This window comes from Pygocentrus nattereri, chromosome 13 (assembly GCF_015220715.1).
Source record: "Pygocentrus nattereri isolate fPygNat1 chromosome 13, fPygNat1.pri, whole genome shotgun sequence".
Lineage (NCBI taxonomy): Eukaryota > Metazoa > Chordata > Actinopteri > Characiformes > Serrasalmidae > Pygocentrus > Pygocentrus nattereri.
The window spans coordinates 34,361,159-34,371,469 of NC_051223.1; the positions used below are offsets into that span (position 1 = coordinate 34,361,159).

The 10,311-nt window shown below is 37.0% G+C and overlaps 1 long non-coding RNA gene across 1 annotated transcript; it reads right to left on the reverse strand.

Annotated features, from left to right (window-relative positions):
• Positions 1-1,063: 1,063 nt before the first annotated feature.
• On the reverse strand, positions 1,064-9,632 carry LOC108429185. The gene is made up of 5 exons (XR_001857983.2): positions 9,320-9,632; positions 6,914-6,990; positions 5,127-5,387; positions 3,659-3,916; positions 1,064-1,759 (listed from the first exon to the last, which is right to left on the reverse strand). It is a non-coding gene; the product is annotated as an uncharacterized LOC108429185 (long non-coding RNA).
• Between the last annotated feature and the right edge of the window lie 679 nt (positions 9,633-10,311).

A 10,311-nucleotide genomic window follows, 5' to 3' on the forward strand; every position in this document is an offset into this window, starting at 1 on the left:
TACAGACAGCCTGTACCTGTTTTACTTAATCATATTTATTCTTAACTTTTAGTTTTTGTTTTAGTTCTCCTTAGTTCTTTATTTCTTTTTTATTTATTTATTTATTTATTTATTTTCTCTCATTTTATTTTTAATAGCTTTGTATCATTACTTTTTAATTTGTATTATTGTATTATTACCTTACTAATCTCTTATCTTATCTTTTGGTCTTAATTTATCATTTAAACCTCAAGTTTTATTTTTATCTATTTTCATCTTTTATTCACTGTTATTTTAAATTTTCTTTTAATTTAAAATGATTAAATGTAGTTATTATTTTCTTTGTCATGTCAATCCCTGTTTTTGTAAATGCTCGGCTACATTGAAAATGAGGGTTGCCCTCAATGTACTTCCGAGTCAAAATAAAGGTTGATTGATTGATTGATTGAACATGCGGCCATTAAAATACTTTGTTGCTGCCACCATCATTCTTGGTTTTGAAATGTCATTAAATGTTGAAGCAAGCAAACTGACCTGTTTAGGACTCAAAGTTTAGGACTCTGGACTCGACACAAGACTTGCCTGTACTGACTCCAGAGTCTTGACTTGGGATTTGACTCGGGACTCAAGTGTCAGACTTGAGGTTTACTTGTTGCTTTCTACTTGTGACTTGTTCACAACTCTGGGGCCGAGTAAATAGCCTGAATACTTGTGTAAATGTGATATTTCAGCTTTTTGTGTTTAATAAAAGAAACCTTGAAGAAACATGTTTATTCTTATGTATTACAGAGCTTTTTTTGCAGATGTTAAAATGTTAATGTTAAAATAAGGAACAGGCAAAGGGGTCTGAATGCTTTCTAAAAGCACTGTACACTGTTAGAAATAAAGTTTCTTGCAGGCACATTTTTTATTCATCAAGGTACAAACAATATAAATGTCCCTTAAAGGTACGACAGTGGTTTGAAGGTCCAGTTGTGCAACTTAAATACGTTTTTTTTCCCCAGGTGAAAAGTACGTATCTGTACCTTTTTATAATCGAATGTTTTAAAACAGAATAAAATAAAAAGCCTGGAGACGAGACAAGAGGGGTACAGCCCTAGTGACAGTTTGGTACTTTTATTTTTGAGAATGCATGTTAACAGGGTAAATAGCTTGACTTACAACTCAGTGTTAGAGTAGAAAAAAATGACATGACTCAGGACTGACAAGACAAAAAAAAACATTTTGAATCTTTGTATAGTTTGAAAGTAACTTGGTAAAAATGAACTCTTGTCCAACAATCTCTTATTCATCAATCACAAACGAGCAGTAATACAATGATATTTCATGGAAATTAGATATAAAAAGCAGAAGAAGTACATTACATATGTGTACATATTTACTGTATATATATTCAAAGCTTTCTACAAAACAAGCACAGAAACCTGATCAGTGTTTATTTGTCCTATATTTTATATATAAAACTGACCCAATTGTTTCAGTTTTCACCTCCTCTTTTACTGTTCAGCTTGACTCACAGATTCACAGTAGTAAGACACCTTGTTACAGTATCCATGGCGATGTGTTTTGCTCCTTGGGATTAAGATCTGGAATCTGAAATTTGAACATGCTCTCTGTTTGGTAAGATGCAGTTACTTTTCTTTTTTTTTATATATATAACCAATGGAAGCAGCAAGAGCTGTGGCAAAAAGAATGGCCATAAAAATTACAGCCACTTTATGATTATGAGAATAAACATCTGTGTAAGTGTCAAGGTGGGGAATATTTTCAGTCTTGTTTTCTGGAAAAAAAAAAAAATCATTAGTCTAATGCATGAATATAAAAATATACAAATCAGAATTCAGTGGGTAGATAATTTCTGTTTGTGAAGATGATGTACTTTCATATGTGTAAGTGCGTCCACTACCCTGCTATAAACAGTGGTGAAGGCAGGAGGTTGAAGCAGAAAACCACCAACGTTTTACATTTTTTGCATAATTCAGTCAGTTAAATGCACACAAAGTCATTCAGAGTGGTTTAATTATAAAACGCTTAATTCTAGATAAACTTATAGATTCCAGTTTATTTAGCTGGCAGGAATCAGCGGTCAAGATGTCTGCAACACAAATGTAGTCATCTTATTTACTAGCAAAAAGTGTCTTCTGAGATTTTGTATATATTTCGATAATGGGAAAATAGTAGTAAAGATGGATAAACATCCATCCATCCATCCATTTTCTAAGCCGCTTCTCTGTCAGGGTCGCGGGGGGTGCTGGAGCCTATCACAGCAGTCTTCGGGCGGAAGGCAGGATACACCCTGGACAGGTCGCCAGTCCATTGCAGGGCAGACAGACAGACAGACATAGACACCTAGGGGCAATTTAGCATGTCCAACCAGGCTGACTGCATGTCTTTGGACTGTGGGAGGAAGAACCCCACACAGACACGGGGAGAACATGCAAACTCCACACAGAGAGGAGCCGTGCCGCCCTGGATACACATTTTCTTTGAAAGCTGTTTCAACTTACAACAACCTGCATGTATCTCTTTACCAAGTAAAAAAAATAAGCAAAACCTTTATCTCAGACCTATTGCAAAACCATGTTTTAAGCATATTTGTAAACATCTCTTTCTTTGCCAATGAGGAGAAAGTCAGTAGAGCAAGGTTTGAAGCATGCTGTCCATCTGCTACCACTCAGTCTGACCAACAAGTTTCTAAGAGGAGTCTTTGAACTAAATATTTTCCCTGCAGCTATTGGTTCATCTCTTAAGGATTATGTCAGGACTACATACATCCTGTTGTGAGGTAGACAAGCAGATGTAATGTGGTAAAAGTTGCTATTTGTGCCCTTAGCAGGGACAAGTAAAAAACAACTGTTTGGTCAGGACATCTGCCTTGTGATCAGTTGTTGGGGTACTGTATAATTTACAATAAAACATAGAATAACTAGCACTAATGAAAGAAAAGAACAAAGAAAGAAAAGAAAGTACGCAACAATGTCATGTAAAAGTTTTCTGTGAAGTTACTTTTAGAGTTAATAGGCCTCATTCACCAATATCCTCCTAAGGTTTTCCGAAATGTGTTCCTGAGAATTATCCCAATAAAATGTTTATGTCAGATTCATGACTTGTTCTTAAAGTGCCATATTCACACCTTCGTGCTCTTGAGTGTGTGTAGATTCTTTTCTTACCTAAGAGCAAATCCGAAATAAGAAAACACTGGTGAATGTCAGAATCTTCATGAAAACTGTGTACGTGGGTTTTAAGAAGAAATTTCTTTATAGGAAGGGTTGGTGAGTGAGGCCCATTAATACCTTCAGATATCTGGTTCCTGTCACAGCCAGTGTAAACAATTCTGACTTTGCAAGTTTCTCTAGAATGGAGCGTTTCTTATCAAATCAGTCTGGATGACTTTGTTCATGTTGTAATGATTTAATTATACAGAAATATTGCAGTCCATGCACATTTCTGACCTAACATTAGGCCTTTTTATGCATTATGCTCTTTATGTTTGTAATCATAATGACTGCCTTGTCTCGTGGAATGCGTTCTACATTCTTTAAAATCTGCTGTTAATATTTTTTGTAAGTTATTGAAGTCAGTAAAATTTCTTTATGTATTGAGTCAGTCTGAGATTAATTTAACAGTGTACACTGCAATGTAGAAGTACATAACATATGGCCTGAAAAAGGAAAAGTACCTGATAAGATCACGCTGAAGTTCGTTGTAAGAGTACCACTCTTCAGCTGCACCCAAAATGTATATGTTCCATTATGTTCCATGGACAGATTCTGAATTGGGTAATAAAACTGAAGCTGACCAGTACTATTCTCATGTTTCAGTGTTGTGTTGTCCTTCTTCCATTTATATTCGATAGAGTTGCAGTCTTTACACGTAACTGTGCAGGTTAGATTTAATGGCTGCTCAACAGTCGCATTTATGTCAGGACAATACAGTGCTGAAAAGGCAATAACAAACAAAGACAGTGAATAAATTCTAACAGTTTACTAAACACAAACACACACACAAACACCTGCACATGCACCCAGGTATGGAGTTGGTGTGTCAAAAATAAAAAGTTAAAATTTCTAGATTTCAGATCAGACATGAAAGAGTTACACTCTACTTTCACAGAGTGTAACTCTTTCATGTCTGGTCTGAAATCTAGAAATGTACATTTTCTATGGTCCATGTCTTCATATGTTTATAAGTTTAATCTGCATAATTTAATCTCTGTGATGCGAACAGAATCATTCAGAGAGTTTTCATTTTTGTCCAACTTGAATCAGGGGTCAATATATCCACAACAAAAATATAGCCATTTTATTTATCAAAAATAACCAGTAAACCAATCTACACATGCCTTCTAAAATTCATCTGTATAATGCTGATAATGGTAAGGTAGTGGAATACGTCCTCATTGAGGACTATTTTGCCTCACAACACCTTGCATATATCTCCTCGCCTTTAATAAATAATAAAAAAAAGTACATTTTAAGCCAAAACTTCATCTCAGAACTGTGGTAAAACAATGTACAGGGCCTCAGGCAGCTTATTTGTAGGCATGTCACGTACGAGTTTCGAGAAGTAACTTTTAGAGTCATTAAACGCTTCAGACGTCTGGTTCCTGTCATCACCACTGTGAACCATTCTGACTTTGCAAGTTTCTCTGCAACGGAACATTTCACATCAAATCAGTCTGGATGTCTTTGTTTACATCATTGTGATTTAATTATACAGAAACATGTGCCTGATCTGACGCTCAGCATTTACAAGTATTTGATTTCTGCTTATTTATTTATTTAACACATGGCTCATAAATGTGTCATTTGACCAGAGCTAAAACTCTAGGTATATACAGAAACAACATGTTTTTATCCTTCTTAGTTGAATTGTAGTATTTTGGCAGTTAATGAGACCACAAATGTTTTATTACTGTATTCTACAAAACTATTTTCTTCCTTCTAATCTTTCTTTCTGTAGATAATCTGCTGAGTTACACTTATGATGCTATATAAGACGCTGTCCTGACGACATACAGTGCTCCCTGATATTCTACTGTAAATATTTATCTTGTAAATTTATTTACTTTTAGGTTATTAAAGTCAGTTAAATGTCAGTCTGAGATTATTTTAACAGTGACAACATATGGACTGAAGGAAAAGTACCTGATAAGACACTGAAGGTCTTTGTAAGAGACGTAGTATTCAGCTGCACCCAAAATGTGTAGGTTCCATTGTGTTCCATGGAAAATTTTGGAATTGGGTAATAAAACTGAAGCTGACCAGTACTATTCTCATGTTTCAGTATTTTGTTGTCCTTCTTCCATTTATATTCGATAGCTTTGCAGTTTTCACATGTAACTTTGCAGTTCAGATTTAATGGCTGCCCAACAGTCGCATTTATGTCAGGACAGTGAAGTTCAGCATCTGAAATGTAAAAACAAACAAAGTCAGTGAATAAATTCTAACAGTTTACTAAACACAAACACGCACACAAACACCTGCATATATATCCATGCACTGTGCGATTTCATTTGAACTCATGAATCAACATGTGTGATGTTAAGAGAGAGTATCTTTAACCTTTTCATGTCTGGTCTGAAATCTGGGTCACATTGTATTTGGATGGTCCCCTATAGATGCTCTACAGATCCTTAAGTCATTAACAAACCTTCTGGTGATGTTCGGTTAATTAACAACAACATTGTGTGTAGGGTTAGGGTTAGGAATAGATGAAGGTTTTGCCTTGAGGTTAACGTTAGGGTTGCATTGAAGTCCAGTTGCATTCAATTCATGTTAAGTTGAATGTTACTTAAAGATGGACTGAGCATTTACAAAGCATCTACAGTGGAGCATCCAAACAACACGCAGTCCACACATTAAAGTTTAGTCCACAAATTGTTAGGAACAACAATCTTTTTGTTTTAAAGGGATTAAAGCACATGGCTAAAATCGTATTTTATTTATATATATATATATATATGCATAAAATTATATATACAGTACAGTGCAAAAGTCTTTTTTCAAAATCTATTTGTATGTGTAGTATGAGTTTATGAGTTTATTTGCTGAGAAAAGTGTTAATATTTTAATAAACAAAATTGGTAGAATATTGATTAATAATTAATGTTTTTATGTTTATTTGAATTATGAATGTGACTTTATTCTAATGTATATTTTGATAAACTCACTGCTGAGGTAAATTGTTTAAAAATTGGCTTAGATGCCTAAAACTTTCGCACAGCACTGTACATATATACATTTGGGGGCAGTTGTGGGCTGGAGGTTAGGGAACTGGCCGTGGGATAGGGCTGCCCACCGCTTCGGGCAAGTGTGCTCACTGCCCCCTAGTGTGCGTGTGTTCACTAGTGTGTATGTGGTGTTTCACTGCAGGGATGGTTTAAATGTGGAGGTGGAAATTCCCTGTTTGTGGAATTAAAAAAGTATCACTTACTCATATATATATATATATATATATATATATATATATATATATATATATATATATATACTTACGCAGTTTTCCTATTTGGGATTTGTTCTTAGGTAACAACAAAATCTACATACATGCACAAAGGTGTGAAGAGTTCTGCAGTTTAAGAACATGTCATGAATCAGTCATAGATTTTTTCTCAGGGTCTTTCTCAAGTACACATTAAAGAAAAATGTAGGAAGATATTGGAGACTGAGGACCACTACAAAAAGCAGCTAAAGTATCCTTTCTCTGGAATTAAATGATTCCTATAAATGAGCTCAAAACACATAGGATGTCTGTTTCTCTCTGCTGATAGAAAATATTTAGAGAAGAAGCAAAAGGATCTGTTAGATCATCCAGTGTGTAAGTAAGTATAAAATAATTTCACCAGCTGGAACAAAGCCAGCAGCATTTTTACTTATCATACTAAATGTACTTTTTGGACTTGGGTGAATGTGAGTGAGCTGATTTTCCTTACCTTTACAGAAACAGGATGTGATGAGAAGTACTTGAATCAACTGAAGGAGACTCCATCTGTCCATGGCCTCTTTCGCTCTGGAATTGCATTTGAACAACTCATCAGACAAGAATGCAAGACATGAATGTGATACCAAGTACAAAGGGTTTAGTGACAGGGGTCAGGGAAATGATCTCAGATTAGTGGATCCTGGTGAAGCCAAGTGGTTTATGTTTGCCATGTCACCTCCTCGCTGAGGGGAGATTCCAACTGGATTCTTCCTGGCTCCAGCCACCCACACCACACTTCCATATCTGCATGTGATCTAGAAACCATTAAGTGTTTTTATAGACAACTTTGTTTGGTGTAGTTGTTTGTGAGGTCTGTGTCTCTGTCTGTCTGCCCTGCAATGGACAGGCAACCTGTCCAGGTTGTATCCTGCCTTCTGCCCAATGACAGCTGGGATAGGCTCCAACAACCCCATTCAGAGGAGTTTGCTGTGAAAGGCACCCTTCTAGAGATACTGGCTGAATTGTTCATGGTGTGATGGTGATAAGAGCCAGACATGACTCAAAAATCTACCTAACATATTGAGAGATGGGATGTCTGAGTATGCTGCCTGGCGTTACTTTATGACAGATTTGAGATCGGGCTCTGGACTAAAACGTATTTCTTAAACTCATTCATGGTAGAGAGGTACAAGCAGGGCATGTAGTCAAAACATTGTCTAGTTTTGCCGCTAAATAACCATCATTATCATTTCATACAAAGTCTCAGACAACATACTGTAGCCAGCTTCACTAGTTATTCTGGATAGTACATAAAGATTTTTGTGCTGTAACGAGCTTCTCTACAAAGCAACATCTCACAACAGACGACTGTCATTGACTTTATTTACTCTTGAGCCACTGAATTTACAGACAATTTGAAAAAAAATAATGGTAACACTTTATATGAATGTAACATTTGTAAGCATCTACAAACACATTTATAACATGTTCAAATGCATTCATAAGGCAGTATAAACATGGTTCTAAATATTATTGTAAAAATCAATTACACTTTATAGCTATGCTTATTATACATTATGAATTGTTAATATAATGCATTATAAGTAGTGTTAATAACATGTTATGCTTTCAATGCCAAAGAAGTCAGTCCCAGCTTAGAGAGACTAAAGACAAATACAAAGTTTATTTACGGCCCTGAGATTTCCAATAAGTTATTTGGGAGTAAAGTCATTAAAACACTGATGGCTCTAGTTTAAACTCTGACATTTGACGCCTGTAATGAGCTTTATTGAGTATGTTTAGTGTTTCAGTAAATTCTTCAGTAAACACTTCAAATTCAAGCTTCACTCAACACTGGAGGAGGCTTGAGTACAGTATGCTTTACTGTACACAGAGCAGACAAATACAGCAAATACAAATACAAACCACAAAGCAATCTTTAAAAGCAGTCTCTCTGGAGTATGTCACTGAAAACCTTCTACATCAGTGGTGCTCAGAATGCAGCTTGAGATAAAATTAGTTCAAGCTGCATGTTCAAAACATTTCAGTGTTGTCCAAGTCTACTCAGAATGCAGCACATATCAAATACTGACTTTTGAGTAAATGTTGATTTCTATTATCTCCTACAAATACGCTTCCACAGTCAGTAACTTTACAGTAATTACAGAGTGTACAGACTGTAGGAGAGAGAGAGAGAGAGAGAGAGAGAGAGAGAGAGAGAGAGAGAGAGAGAGAGGGAAAGAGGGAGACAGAGAGACAGAGAGAGAGAGAGAGAGAGAGAGAGAGAGAGAGAGAAAGAGAGAGAGAGAGAGAGGGAAAGAGGGAGACAGAGAGACAGAGAGAGAGAGAGAGAGAGAGAGAGAGAGGGAGACAGAGAGAGGGAGACAGAGAGACAGAGAGAGAGAGAGAGAGAGAGAGAGAGAGAGAGAGAGAGAGAGAGAAAGAGAGAGAGAGAGAGAGGGAAAGAGGGAGACAGAGAGAGAGAGAGAGAGAGAGAGAGAGAGAGAGAGAGAGGGAGACAGAGAGAGGGAGACAGAGAGACAGAGAGAGAGAGAGAGAGAGAGAGAGAGAGAGAGAGAGAGAGAAAGAGAGAGAGAGAGAGAGGGAAAGAGGGAGACAGAGAGAGAGACAGAGAGACAGAGAGAGAGAGAGAGAGAGAGAGAGAGAGAAAGAGAGAGACAGAGAGAGACAGAGAGACAGAGAGAGAGAGACAAAGAGAGAGACAGAGAGAGAGAGAGAGAGAGAGAGAGAGAGACAGAGAGACAGAGAGAGAGAGAGAGAGAGAGAGAGAGAGAGAGAGAGACAGAGAGAGAGAGAGAGAGACAGAGAGAGAGAGAGAGAGAGAGAGAGAGAGTGAGAGTGAGAGAGAGAGAGAGAGAGAGACAGAGAGAGAGAGAGAGAGAGAGAGAAGACTTACAATGAGGAGTAAACGGGACGTCAACAGTGGTGGTTTAGAAGTTCTTCAGCCTGGTACTTTCACTTTGACATTTTAATACTGCACCAAGCAACTCCCACTGAAATGAGGGAATCACCTCCAACTCCCGTTTCCCATCTTAAGTCACGCAGTGTTGCACTGGAAATCAAAACAATAGCTTCGTCATGATGTACCGTGTTCTGACTGAGAATAATTCCACTGTGTTCAGGTTATAGTTGTATTCCCAAAGTGAAGTGGTCCTCAAAAGTTCTTCTGTCCTGCAGCCTGATGTGTTCATTCAATACGGAAGATGTTCTGCTGACATGTAACCCTGATCTCAGGAAACTCCCACCAGAGAGGGGGGATAAAAGTGTGTGTGTGTGGGGGGGGGGTTAATGGAGACGATGAACATCCCTTCTTTCCCTGGACTGTGTTGCACTGAAAGTCATACATAAAAATGTTCTGTAACAAAGAGAAACAAGATCAGAAATTAAACAAGTGGCTGGGTTTAAGAAGGAAATAAAAAAAAACAGAAAAAACTTCTTACTTATAGAAAAGTTTCCTTTACAAAGTATATGGTGACACTTGCACAAATACAAAACAGACATTGAGCTGCCAGGTAGGCCTTCGTTATATTAATGGACGTTATATTAACTTATATACTAGTAAAGACACAGCTTCCTGCTGCTATAAATATACATGTGAAAGTCACAGTACGCTGTCGAGGGTTGGTTGGTCAGCACGAAGAAGACAATAAGCAAATAAAAATACTATTATAGTGTTTTGTGCGAGAGCTCCTTCGCTACACTGAAGAAGATGTACTCTGAACACATGTACAGCATGATGCACAACCACAAAGCATAAGTGATTCAGCTGGCCCTCAAAAGACATTCATCCTGCAATTTACATGGAGAATGAAAAGAAGACTTCAACTTTAGTGATATAAGTAAGTAAGTAAGTAAGTAAGTGATACTGTTTTGATCCCACAACCAGGG